The following is a 14405-nucleotide window of genomic DNA, read 5'->3' as shown; positions in this document are numbered from 1 at the left end:
TCTGAAAATTAAAATGGTGGAGGCCCACAAAGCAAGAGAAGGCTAGAAGATGATAGCAAAGCGTTTTCAAGTTGCCATTTTCCTCAGTTCAAAATGTAATTAAGAAATGGCAGTTAATTGGAACAGTGGAGGTCAAGATAAGGTCTGGAAGACCAAGCACAATTTCAGTGAGAGCTGCTTGTAGGATTGCTAGAGGGGCAAACCAGAACCCCCACTTAGCGGCAAAAGACCATCAGAAAGATTTAGCAGACTCTGGAATTGTGGTACATTGTTCTACTCTTCAGAGACACCTGCACAAGTATGGCCTTCATGGAAGAGTCATCAGAAGAAAACTTATTTTGCGTCCTCACCAAAAGAACATCTAAACAAGCCGTGTGCATTTTGGAAACAAGTCCTGTGGACTGATGAGGTTAAAATAGATCTCTTTGGCCACAATGATCAAAGGCATGTGTGGAGAAAAAAAGGGCACAGAATTTCAGGAAAAGAACATCTTGCCAACCATTAAGCATGGAGGTTGATCAATTTTGCTTTGGGGTTGTTTTGAAGCCATTCGCACTGGGGAACATTTCTCGGGTAGAGGGAAGAATGGATTCAATGAAATTTCAACAAATTCTTGATGCAAACATAACACTATCTGTAAAAAACATGAAGTTGAAAAGAGGATGGCTTCTACAAATGGATAATGATTAAGAAATGGCAGTTAACAGGAACAGTGGAGGTCAAGATAGGGTCTGAAAGACCAAGCACAATTTCAGTGAGAGCTGATAGTAGGATTGCTAGAGAGGCAAATCAGAACCCCCACTTGACTGCAAAAGACCTTCAGAAACATTTAGCAGACTCTGGAAAAATCCACATCAAAATCCACAATAGACTACCTCAAAAGGCGAAAGCTGAAGGTTTTACAATGGCCCTCACAGTTCCCTGATCTGAACATCATTGAAAATTTGTGGCTAGACCTCAAAATAGCAATGCATGCAAGATAACCCGGGAATCTCACAGAACTGAAAGAGCTGTCCAAGGAAGAATGAATGAAAATCCCTCAAACAAGAATTGAAAGACTTTTGTCTGGCTACAAAAAGCTGTGATACTTTCAAAAGGGGGTGCTACTAAGTACTAACCATGCACGGTGCCCAAACTTTTGCATCAGCCCATTTTCCTTTTTGTAATTTTAACATGTAAAAGATGACTATATATATTTGTTTTGCCTAAAATACAAAGGAAATGTGTAATCTTTAACTTTAGGCCTTTTAGAGATCATTTCATCTTCAGCTAGCTTAACTGTTCATGACGCGCCCCTGGGCCTGAGTCGCGCAGCGTTGCGCACGCGGGAGCCTACCCGGAGCCGGATCTGATAGGGGTAGTAGTCTCGTGGCGGTGACCCGGTCCGTGCCCAGGGAGTCAAGCTGAGTGGCAGAGTTTAGCAGAAGATGGTACGGTGTTCGACTACGCCACCCGTTGAATGCGGCTATGAGGCCGCCGCTGCAGGGCAGACCGCTGAGGCCGGTGGTACGATTGTGCAGCGTAGATGGTATAACCCCCAACGGGAGGGGTATGGCCTCAGGGCAGCCGACGTGTTTGAAGGGGGTAGCAGAATAGCATGCAGGTAGCAGGAACCACTCAGAGACGGTGCGGTGTAGTTCAGGGTCTTTACTGATGACAAAGGTAGACCCTCCCGGAGTACTGGCTAGCGATCGGGGCCTGGTCAGTCCGTGAGCAGATGGGATCTCCCCTGGCCAGGCGGAGTTGTAGGCCTCCCCAACTAATTGTACTCTTCTGGCTACCTTGCTAGAGGCGGGTAAAAGTAGCCCACGTCCCTGAGTGTACCGTGTGGTGCTCACCCGTATGGCCGGTGACTTGGGGCCTTCTGGTAGCTTCCGCTCCACGACGGCGGTGCTGGTCCCTTGCGTGTGACCGTGCCTTCGGGTTTCTTGGCCAGAGGACCTGAAATCCCCTGCCAGTCGGTTTCTGCTGCTGGGTAAGGATTAGTCCCCACAGCCTCGGACTCCGGGTCCGGTGAGATCTCTTCAGTCAGGATGAGCTCTACAGCTTCCAGCCCCTGACTCCTTTTAGCACTGCTCCCACTGAGCTCCTGATCTTTCTTTCCTATAGCTGCTCCTCTCCAGACCAGACTATGTCTCTGTCTGGGACTCCTCTTCTCCTTTTTTCTAACCCTGCCTCAGCCCCAGTTTTATATAGGGGAAGTTCTTCCCCTCCCAGGACTGGGCAGGAGGTGTGGCATGCATAGGATTCCTGGCCAGGAGACCTCCCACCTGCTCTCAGACGTAATATTGCTATTACTGTGGAAACCAGACCCCTGGGGTGCCACATTCCCCCCTAGTGAAATTTAGTACTCCGGGACTAAACATACTTTTGTAAACATAACAAGTTATAAACAGAAACAGTACAATAAAGAAAAACACATTAGGATGGTCACGGCGTGTCCGCAACCGGGTGCAATTTTTGAAGAAAACAAGGGTGTCCATTCCACCAAAGAACAGGGAGCCGTAACCAGGTAGGGGTCTGTCCTGCCCCGAGTCTTTAACAGTCTTTAGTCCGTTCCTGGGTTACGCTCCAAACTTATGTACAAAGGATTCCGGATAATCCATAAACGATACCTATAAAATAACTAGAAATACACAATTATTCACAAGCAACAATAAACAGGTAAATACAAATAAAACAGTTTGAGCACTTTAAATCCTCCAACGTACGGGCAACTGGCCTCTAGTGACCCTAGTAGACCTACGGAGCTGACTGACTGGTCCTGAGTTACAGGGTGTAGGGGCTGTCAAAGGTAAACTGGGCAGCTGTCTACGAGCTCTTTGGCTCACTAGGGGCACGGCAGGCTCACTATAAGCAGAGGGTTGATCCTCCTGGTCTGCTTGTGTGGGGTCTTCTGCCTCCTGGACCGGCTGCTCTTCCAGCTCTACCTGTTTCTCCGTAGGTACTTGAGATGCTGGTTGGAGGAAGGTGAGGACGGGTACCACAACAGCGCCATTGACTTGAGTCCAAGACCGAGGGAAGTCTCCGAGCACAGTACTGACCATATCTTCCCTTTCCTCTGCGGGTCGAGGGTCTTCCTGTTCTTCTTCAGGGTTCCGTAGCTGTTCGGGACACTTCTTCAGGTGATCTCGGGATACAATGGCTGTGGTTTCTCCTCCATCCTTACTGATTGTGCAGACTTTCGGGTTCTCATGGCTTGAGGGCAGTACGGTGTACGGGTCCTTCTCCCACTGGTCGTCCAACTTGTGGAGCCGTCTCTTCCTCTTCAAGACCTGCTCTCCAGGTACCAGGGGAACAGCGGGAGCATACTGGTTGTAAGTCTTCTCCTGTCTTTCTCTAGCTTGACAGAGACTTCGCTCCACGCTCTCCTGTACTTTCCGGTACTGCTGCTGCCTCTCTGTGTCCCAGTCTGCTTCTGGTGAAGTGTCCTCGGGTGTCAGGACTCCCATATCCAGGTCAACAGGCAGCTTACCAGGTCTTGCTCTCATTAGGTAAGCCGGGGTACAGTTGGTAGAACCTACAGGGATGTGGTTGTATAGGTCCACCAGATCAGGCAGTTTCTCAGGCCACAGACTGCGTTCTTCCAGGGGCAATGTTTTCAAAAGGTCTATCACCACCTGGTTCATTTTCTCGCAGAGTCCATTGGTTTGTGGATGATAGGGTGTTGTTCTTATCTTCCGGCAGCCATACAGAGTGCAGAACTCCTGGAAGACCTCCGCTTCAAAGGCAGGTCCCTGGTCCGTCAGCACCTGCTCTGGGTATCCGTGTGGACGGCAGAAGTGCTGCTGGAAGGCTCTAGCTGCTGTTTGAGCCGTTAAGTCCTTGACGGGGACGACAACCAAGAACCGGGAGTAGTGATCCACGATGGTTAACGCATAGACGTAGCCACTTCTGCTGGGGGTCAGTTTTACATGATCCAAGGCTACCAGTTCCAACGGCTGCTTGGTGACGATGGACTGCAGGGGAGTCTTCTGGCTAGCACGGTCCTTCCTTCTTAGGTTGCATGGGCCACAGTCTCTGCACCACCTCTCGATGGTTCCTCTCATGCCTACCCAATGGAACCGCCCGCGCAGCAGGAACTCCAGCTTCTTCCATCCGAAGTGCCCAGCTCCGTTGTGGTATGCCTCCAGTACCATAGCCGCGTCTCTTCTTGGCACCACTACTTGCCAGATCAGTTCATGCGTCCGGGAGTTAACCATTCTGCGGCACAACTTCCCCTTGTAAAGGAACAGTCGACTCTTCTCAACCCACAGTTGCTTGGCCTCCTCCGGAGCGTCTGGGTCAAGGCGGGCATCTGGCTGAGTCAGCATCTCCTTCACCAGTCGGACGGCGGGGTCACTGTCTTGCGTTTCCGCCCAGTTGTAATGAGGTAAGGGGTTGAACGTAGCAGATTGCTTACCCCTTACACGGTGGGAATACTGGATAGTCCCATGACGGTGGAACGCGGGGAGTTCAACTTCTTCCAGTTCCTCTGGATCTTCCCCTACGTCCGGTAGGTTTGGCATTCTGGACAAGGCATCCGCGTTGGTATTGGAGCGTCCTGCCCGGTATTTGATCGTGAACTCATAGTTGGACAGGCGGGCCATCCATCTCTGCTCCAGGGCACCGAGTCTTGCCGTATCCAGGTGTGTCAACGGGTTGTTATCCGTGTACACGGTGAACCGGGAAGAGGCAAGGTAGTGCCTAAAGCGTTCGGTGACTGCCCACACCACTGCCAGGAACTCTAGCTTGAATGAGCTGTAATTCTCAGGGTTTCTTTCGGTGGGTCGCAGTTTTCGGCTGGCGTAAGCAATTACCCGTTCTTTCCTCTGCTGGATCTGGGATAGTACGGTTCCTAGCCCGATGTTACTTGCGTCGGTGTAGAGGATAAAGGGCTGGCTGTAATCAGGGTACGCCAGGATTTCATCCCCCGTGAGGGCCATCTTCAGCTGGCGGAAGGACTCTTCTTTCAGCTTCTCCCATTTGAAGGGTGGCTTCTGGTTCTTGGCCTTCCTGGACTGGCCTATCAGGAGGTCCTGCATAGGAGCTGCCTTTTTGGTGAAACCGGGAATGAATCTTCGGTAGTAGCCTACCAACCCGAGGAACTGCCGCACTTCCTTTACGCTGGAGGTGCTTGGCCATTCCTTAATTGCGGTGATCTTATCAGGGTCGGGAGCCACTCCGTCAGCACTCACCACGTGTCCCAGGTACTGCACCTTTGGTTTCAGGAGGTGACACTTGGAGGGTTTCACCTTTAGGCCGTAGTTTGCCAGGGCTTCGAACACTTCTGCCAGGTGTTTCAGGTGGTCCTCGTAGGTCTTGGAGTAGACGATGACATCGTCCAGGTATAACAGGACCGTCTCGAAGTTTCGGTGTCCCAGACAGCATTCCATCAATCGTTGGAAGGTTCCTGGTGCGTTGCAGAGTCCGAACGGCATGCAGGTAAACTCGCTAAGTCCCATCGGGGTGGTGAATGCGGTCTTCTCCCGGTCCGCCTCTGCTACAGGAACCTGCCAGTACCCGCTAGTGAGATCCAAAGTGGAGAAGAAGTTAGCAGATTTTAAAGCAGCCAAAGACTCCTCTATCCTTGGTAAGGGGTACGCATCTTTGTGTGTGATACGGTTGATTTTCCGGTAATCTACACACATTCTCATGGTGTTGTCCTTCTTTTTAACCAAGACTAGTGGAGCTGCCCAGGGGCTACAGCTATCCCTGATTACTCCAGCCTCCTTCATGTCTCTAAGCATCCCCTTGGCGTGTTGGTAGTGTGCAGGGGGTACGGGTCGGTATCTCTCCTTTATGGGAGGATGGTCTCCCGTGGGGATGTGGTGTTCTACCCCCTTTACTCGCCCGAATTCTAACGGGTGTTTACTAAACACTCTCTCGTACTCTTGAACCACCCGATAGACTCCCTGTTTCTGGTGTGAGGGAGTGGAGTCAGTTCCCAAATGTAGTTGCTGACACCAGTCCTCCATTGGTTTCTTAGAGCCGTTACCTTCCTCTGGGTGAGATGGAGGCAAGGGTTCCACTGACTGTACAGAATTTTGGTCGATGGTATACAATTTGGCTAGCGTGGCATACCGGGGCAGGTATACTTCCCTCTTCCCGATATTTATTATGCGAACGGGCACCCTCCCATGGCGTACATCAACCACCCCCCGTGCTGTCAAAATGGTGGGCCTACTGTCTGAGTAGACTGGTTCTACCATTGCCTGGTAATCTCTACCTCTCAGACCAATAGCTGCCCGGCACCAAATCATCATTTCACTTTTCGGGGGCATGGCAATAGGGAAAGGGTCACACATTCTCACGCTTCCTATCTCACCACCGGAGAGTTCCACCTGTTGCCGCCGCATCAGTGCCCGGATCTCTTTTTGGAGCACTCGCTGCTGGCCGGAGCTGGCGTTCTTGGCAACCTGCTGTAAAATGAAAATCACCTCTGCAAGACAATTTTCAATCACATTAGTTCCTAGAGTTATCTTTGGGTGACTCTCGCGCTTGTCAATGTCTACAATGATCAGTCCCTGTGCTGCCAGTTCGACTCTACCGATTTTAATGGTCATCTCTTTAAATCCGATCTGTGGCACAGGCTGACCATTGCTGGCAATGATACTCAAGTCGTCGTCAGGGTAGCGGGTTATATCCGAGTCATTCCAGTACTGTTTGAAGAGCACATACCGGATGGTGGTGACCTGTGACCCGGTGTCAAGTAGGGCACTCATAGGAATGCCATCCAGTACCACAGGCAAGACTGGACGTCCTCCCACGTATTTGTCACGCCAGTTCGATGGGCCTGGTGATCTTATTCCTGGGGGTTGGCCCTCTACCCCAGGTTGTGCCAGTTTAAAGGACAGTACCTTGCCATATGTCCGGGTTGATTGCAGCGGCGGCAGATGGGTTGTCCGTCCTCGTTGTATCGGTCGCTGGGTCTTCCTCTGGCCGGTGGGGTCCTCCTTGGTCGACGCCACGGGATGTCCTCCGGTCCGGATGCCAGCTGGATCTTCCCTGGAGCAGAAACCTGTAAAGACTGCACAGTTCGGGTTAGCGCAGCAACGCTTTTAGCTAGCTCTTGGACCTGATGGTGCAGGTCTGGAGCCGGGTCATTGTTCAAAGCCTGCGCGTCAGCTCCCACAGGCCCTGCCGACAAGGGCGCCGCCTCCTGGTGGTAAGCGGTAGTAGGGCGCCTGTGGGTCACCACGCCACCCGGTGCCGGTTCTCGGAGCACCCGGATGGCTCTGTCCTTGAACTGTGCAAAGTCCAGATGAGGATCCTGTAAGGCCATTGCCCGCAACTGGGTTCGGTGGGCATTGCAATATAGTCCCTCTATAAATTGTTCGGTCAACAGCCTGTCCTCGTTTCCCACGCCGTCAGGGTCGGTCTGCTTAATGGCTCTCAGGGCCTCTTGTAGGTTTAGTGCATAGTCCCTTATATTCTCATGTGCTCGCTGTTTGCACCCGTAGAATTTAAGCTTAATCTCGACTGAGGTGCGGGTATCAAAGGTGTCCTTCAGCCGGGTTAATATCCCTGCGACAGTCCTCCTCCCAGGTGGCCAGGACTTTACCTCCCTTTGGGCTGCCCCGGTTAGTTGGGCCACCAGGATGCTCACTTTTTGCTCTTCTGTGAGGGGGTACACCTGGAAGAGGCTATCCAGCTTTTCTCTAAAGTCATTCAGGGTATGTGACTCCCCTGAGTACTGGGGTAGCCAGGCTGCCCCCGGGATATAGGGCATGGTGAAAAGCATGACCGCAGCAGCGGCGGCGCTGGCGGTAGCTGTGGCAGTGAAGCTCTCCTCCGTATCCGACATCCTCCTCCCCCCTAGTGGACCGTGGCCTACCTTGCGATGATCCTCTTCCGTAGGCCGCGGTTCTGCAGTGGATCGTCAGGGTTGAGGACCTTCCGTCGCGCTCCTGTGACGTCGGCGTCTGCTAGGCTCCTTCCAGGACCTTACGCAACGTCCTGACGTGAGGCGGGGCTTCAGTTCTCGCGCGCTTTCAGAGTCCACGCCCCTCTTCTTCCCGCGCGGCGTCTTCAAGATGGCGTCCAACGGCGGGAAAACTCCACGGATGGCGGGAAGAAGGCAGAAGATGGCGCCGGATGGCGGGAAAACTTCACGGATGGCGGGAAGAAGGCAGAAGATGGCGCCGGATGGCGGGAATCTTCACCACAGGTAAGTTTAACAGTCTTCTTTCAGGCACGCAGTACCCGGTGGTTGCGGGCACGGAATCCTGCCGACTACGCCAAAGTTGACGCGCCCCTGGGCCTGAGTCGCGCAGCGTTGCGCACGCGGGAGCCTACCCGGAGCCAGATCTGATAGGGGTAGTAGTCTCGTGGCGGTGACCCGGTCCGTGCCCAGGGAGTCAAGCTGAGTGGCAGAGTTTAGCAGAAGATGGTACGGTGTTCGACTACGCCACCCGTTGAATGCGGCTATGAGGCCGCCGCTGCAGGGCAGACCGCTGAGGCCGGTGGTACGATTGTGCAGCGTAGATGGTATAACCCCCAACGGGAGGGGTATGGCCTCAGGGCAGCCGACGTGTTTGAAGGGGGTAGCAGAATAGCATGCAGGTAGCAGGAACCACTCAGAGACGGTGCGGTGTAGTTCAGGGTCTTTACTGATGACAAAGGTAGACCCTCCCGGAGTACTGGCTAGCGATCGGGGCCTGGTCAGTCCGTGAGCAGATGGGATCTCCCCTGGCCAGGCGGAGTTGTAGGCCTCCCCAACTAATTGTACTCTTCTGGCTACCTTGCTAGAGGCGGGTAAAAGTAGCCCACGTCCCTGAGTGTACCGTGTGGTGCTCACCCGTATGGCCGGTGACTCGGGGCCTTCTGGTAGCTTCCGCTCCACGACGGCGGTGCTGGTCCCTTGCGTGTGACCGTGCCTTCGGGTTTCTTGGCCAGAGGACCTGAAATCTCCTGCCGGTCGGTTTCTGCTGCTGGGTAAGGATTAGTCCCCAGAGCCTCGGACTCCGGGTCCGGTGAGATCTCTTCAGTCAGGATGAGCTCTACAGCTTCCAGCCCCTGACTCCTTTTAGCACTGCTCCCACTGAGCTCCTGATCTTTCTTTCCTATAGCTGCTCCTCTCCAGACCAGACTATGTCTCTGTCTGGGACTCCTCTTCTCCTTTTTTCTAACCCTGCCTCAGCCCCAGTTTTATATAGAGGAAGTTCTTCCCCTCCCAGGACTGGGCAGGAGGTGTGGCATGCATAGGATTCCTGGCCAGGAGACCTCCCACCTGCTCTCAGACGTAATATTGCTATTACTGTGGAAACCAGACCCCTGGGGTGCCACATTCACAATGACAGTAATTTTGACCATACGTGCACAAACTTTTACATGCCGCTATATCTGTTGGTTCACATGCACCAAAGGAAGGTATCACGCATCTGTCATGCATCTACCCTGACTTTATTAGAATGAGGCGGGTGCATGATAGTGGCAGAGATCTGTAGACATAACGTCACCAGTACTGATCAACACCCTTCGTGGAAGTAAGCGAGGCCAGATTACCCCTTTAATAAGATTTGCAAAATTCATACATGCTGTTGTATATAATCATCAGGTGTAAAGAGATGCAGTAATCATTGAGAGTGAGACACTCAATAAATGACCTAATTAGATGCCGGAAGCCTGCTTCTTCTCATAAGTGCTGAACTTCTCACCCCATTAGCAGGTAAAGCAGAGTGACAAAATGTTCTTTGGGCACTGTCAAACATAATTTGTCATTTAAGGAGGCAAAATGACAAGGTTACAGTAATCTGTTAAAAATCTGTTAGTAAGTTAGGTCAGAATATTTAGAACATTGGGCACTAATTGTTAAACCAAAGCGTTATGAGAAATTTCCATACAATAATGCTCAAGTATACACTGTGATCAGCCATAACTTTAACCACTTAAGGGGAAGCAATCATCAGAAAATAGTGAGTGGGTGGATATTCAGCTCACCTGTCAGTTGTAAAGTCAAGTGCTCAACAACAATAGAAGTCCAAAGGGAAGCCAGCACTTGCTTCTTCCGTAAAAACTACTTTATTTAATCCAAGATATAACAAGGTTGGTTTGCACACAGTGGTACAAAGCATATGGCAGAGAAGGAACACACACAAGCCCCAGGCAACGCATTTCTGACCTACATGGTTCTTAGTCTGAGCCCGAATAACCGTAAAAGACAGCAAGTGGATATGCAATCCAGAATTCATTAATTAACAAACACATGCATGCAAATGGAGAATATAAAAAAATATTGGCTAAAATATACGTATGAATACATAATAATATGAACTATACCTACATAATGAAATAATTAATACATAATTAATAATGAAAAATCAGATCTGATCTTTTAATAATACCCATCAGGTAGGAGGTGTTTAGCATAAGAATCCCATATGCGTGTCTGTTCAATACAGCTCTCATCCAATCTCCACCACAAGCTGGTTTATTAACCCTCTCGATGGCACAAAAGGAAAACTAGTTTAAATCACCTGAATGAATCCAGAAAAAATGCCGGTTGCATGGATTTACGTATATACTGTAGTGTGACCAAGTTGTCAAGCACTTTTCCAAGTGATGCTAAAATTGCTTGGAAAAGAACTTTACAACCCGCGTGCGGAAATGCATGTGAAGAACGCTTCACTTACGCTTGTCCCTGGCAGGAAAAACGCATGTACAATCCGCATGCATTTTTCCTGCCAGGGAGATGCAGAAAAAATCTGCGTGCCTACTATGCGTTTTTCAAGCATTTTTTGCCACAGAATTTCCGCAGCGAAAACGCTTAAAAAACGCTTGGTAATATGTGCCCCATGGTGCGCAATGATAATCTGCAATTTTGCCGACACATGGCATAATTGCCACCATTGACTTGCATTGAATCGCTTAATATCCGCATGAGTACATGTGCACATGCGGATATTAAATGATTCAATGTGCGGATGATACCCGGGTCTGGAGAAGAGGAGACTCTCCTCCAGACCCGTGTAGCATGGTGTTATGAACATGCCAGGGCTGACAGGCGTGTGCGTGATTTAGTGATTCCACTGTGCCATGAACCGGAGAGTGCCTGGAGGGGCGTAACTAAGTATCAACCCGATCCGACCAAGGTCGCACGACGGCTAACGACGCCGTGCACCAGGGAGGAACTGAGCAGAGGGACCAGGTGCTACTCCAGGCCAGACCCCGGACACGGCTGTTGACCCACACCGGGGAATACAGGAACAGGCAGGTTAGGCTGGCACACAGACAGGTGGGTATTGGCAGGCACGGCTGGCATGCAGACAGGTGGGCACTGGCAGGCACGGCTGGAGTGCAGACAGGAGGATACTGGCAGGCACGGCTGGCATGCAGACAGGTGGGCACTGGCAGGCACGGCTGGAGTGCAGACAGGAGGATACTGGCAGGCACGGCTGGTATGCAGACAGGAGGGTACTGACGAGTACGGCTGGCGTGCAGTCGGAGAGGTACTAGCAGGTTGGAGCACAGGCTGGATAGGGTCCAGTACAGACTGGGATTCAGGAACAGAACCGCAGATGTGGTAGACAAGCAGAGCAGAGAGAAACCGCCAGAGCGGTGGGCAAGGCGGAGCAGAGAGGTACCACCAGAGCGGTGAGCAAGCAGAGCAGGGAGAAACCGCTGGAGCGGTGAGCAAGGTAGAGCAGGCAGGAACCGCTGGAGCAGTGAGCAAGGCAGAGCAGGCAGGAACCGCCGGAGCGGTGAGCAAGGCAGAGCAGGCAGGAACCGCCGGAGCGGTGAGCAAGGCAGAGCAGGCAGGAACCGCCGGAGCGGTGAGCAAGGCAGAGCAGGCAGGAACCGCCGGAGCGGTGAGCAAGGCAGAGCAGGCAGGAATCGCCGGAGCGGTGAGCAAGACAGAGCAGGCAGGAACCGCCGGAGCGGTGAGAAAGACAGAGCTAGCAGGAACCGCCGGAGCTGTGAGCAAGGCAGAGCGGGCAGGAACCGCCGGAGCGGTGAGCAAGGCAGAGCAGGCAGGAACCGCTGGAGCGGTGAGCAAGGCAGAGCAGGCAGGAACCGCCGGAACGGTGAGCAAGGTAGAGCAGGCAGGATTCGCCGGAGCGGTGAGCAAGGCAGAGCAGGCAGGAACCGCCAGAGCGGTGAGCAAGGCAGAGCAAGCAGGAACCGCCGGAGCGGTGAGCAAGGCAGAGCAGGCAGGAACCGCCGGAGCGGTGAGCAAGGCAGAGCGGGCAGGAACCGCCGGAGCGGTGAGCAAGGCAGAGCAGACAGGAACCGCCGGAGCGGTGAGCAAGGCAGAGCAGGCAGGAACCGCCGGAGCAGTGAGCAAGGCAGAGCAGGCAGGATCCGCCGGAGCGGTGAGCAAGGCAGAGCAGGCAGGAACCGCCGGAGCAGTGAGCAAGGCAGAGCAGGCAGGAACCGCCGGAGCGGTGAGCAAGGCAGAGCAGGCAGGAACCGCCGGAGCGGTGAGCAAGGCAGAGCAGGCAGGAACCGCCGGAGCGGTGAGCAAGGCAGAGCATGCAGGAACCGCCGGAGCGGTGAGCAAGGCAGAGCAGAGAGAAACCGCCAGAGCGGTGAGCAAGGCAGAGCGGGCAGAAACCGCCGGAGCGGTGAGCAAGGCAGAGCGGGCAGGAACCGCCGGAGCGGTGAGTAAGGCAGAGCAGAGATAAACCGCCGGAGCGGTGAGCAAAGGCAGAGCAGAGGGGACAGGGCTCTGTTCACACGGAACAGACTGGAAGGGAAAGGCAGAACCAGATACACACAAGATACCTGCAATGAAGTAGCGAGTGGACGCTAAACTCACAAACAGAAGTACAGCAACAACGAGTAGGAGTTAGGTACAGGTTCAGACTCTGCAGAAAAAGGGAAGGTACGGACATAGAGAAAAACAGGTAACAGACTAGGAGAGTGTTCAGACAGGAACTGAGTGTTCAGACAGGAACTGACACTGCAGCGAGATACAGGAGCGGGTCTGGGTATGCGGCCCCCAGAAGGCGGGACGAACAGGCTAGGAGCGTGTTCAGACTGGCCTGGAAATACAGCCTCCAGGATGGCGGACAGACAACAGGCTAGGAGATAGTTCAGACAGGCCTGGGAATACAGCCCCCAGGTTGGCGGACAGGCAAGAACAGAACAGGACCTGGCACATTCAGAGTAAAGGAGCACACTGAATGTTAGAGTTGCTCAGGTACCAGCTTCCAGGTGGAGCTGGTTTAAATATCCAGTGACAGACAGCAATAGGCTGAGGACGCATTAGGGGTGTTCCCACAGCAGCTACAAGAAACAAGAAGTAACCGGGCCGCCGCCCTAAGCAGTCAGAACAGAGACAAACAGACAGCATGAAAAGAAGCCAGGCTAGCAGACTGGACTGAAGATCAAGTTTGCGATCTTGCATAGTGAGAGATGGTGCACCATGCAAGCCCGCCACCAGGTATGTTACAGTACCCCCCATCCTTACGCCCCCTCTTCTTCAAGCCTGCAAGAGTGTTCCGCAGAGAATTGGGAGGCCAATCCTTTTCTTCAAGAGGATTACCTCTTCTGTCCACTAGAGGAAACAAAACTGGTCTCATCATCTTGGTAACTAGGATGCTTCCTCCCATCAAGCCATCCTCAGCAACGGATGAAGTGGGTGAAGTACCAGGTACAGGGTGTAAGAAAGTCTCTGTCCATTTGTTATCAGGTAGCACCCCGGAGGGTTCAGGAGACAACTGGAGGTCCTCCGCCTGGTTGGAGGGGTGCAGAGACTCGGGGGTAACCACTGCTTCGGGGTCCACTTGGTCAAGCTCACTGGATGAAGCGGGCGAGGTATCAGGTACACGGTGTAGGAAAGTCTCTCTCCATTTGTTATCAGGTAGCACCCCGGAGGATTCAGGAGGCAACTGGAGGTCCTCCGCCTGGTTGGAGGGGTGCAGAGACTTGGGGGTATCCACTGCCTCGATGGACGCAAGGTCAGATTTATTAAAGATGGAGAGTCCTTGCTTTGGGACCATCCTAAAACTGGTTTCAGAGATGACATGTCTGTGAGGCGGGACGGTACCTGAAGCCAGATCATTGGTACAATTGTCGAGACTGTGTGGGGACATTGCCTCCGCTTCTCTTCCTTCGGAGACTTCAGCGCACAGCGAGTCAGTGACTAGCAGATCTGGTGAAGAAGAAGAAGACATTGCTGACTGTCCTGAAGATATGGGGACTGGACACCCCTTGTACCTTAACAGTCCCCCAAGATACACCATGCATGGTCTCCAGACCTGAGCGGGCACTAGATCTCTCGGCTCTGGAAGACTTGTGGGTAAACCAGTCAGCACCTGAAAGGAAAGCTTCTTCAAGTGTAATGCTCCAATCTGGAGCTTAATTTGTACAGACATCTTTTGACTGTTTCTGAGTAGGGCTCGTCCTTCTGCAGACAATGCCCAAACCGGCTTCTGGAGTTTTTAGACGGGAATCAGACACTGACTCTTCAAGGCTTTAAG

The sequence above is a fragment of the Phyllobates terribilis genome, unplaced genomic scaffold, assembly GCF_046119375.1.
Source record: "Phyllobates terribilis strain yellow unplaced genomic scaffold, ASM4611937v1 Scaffold_4__5_contigs__length_816908805, whole genome shotgun sequence".
NCBI classification, from domain to species: Eukaryota; Metazoa; Chordata; class Amphibia; order Anura; family Dendrobatidae; genus Phyllobates; species Phyllobates terribilis.
Note: the sequence above shows the minus strand (reverse complement) of the source record.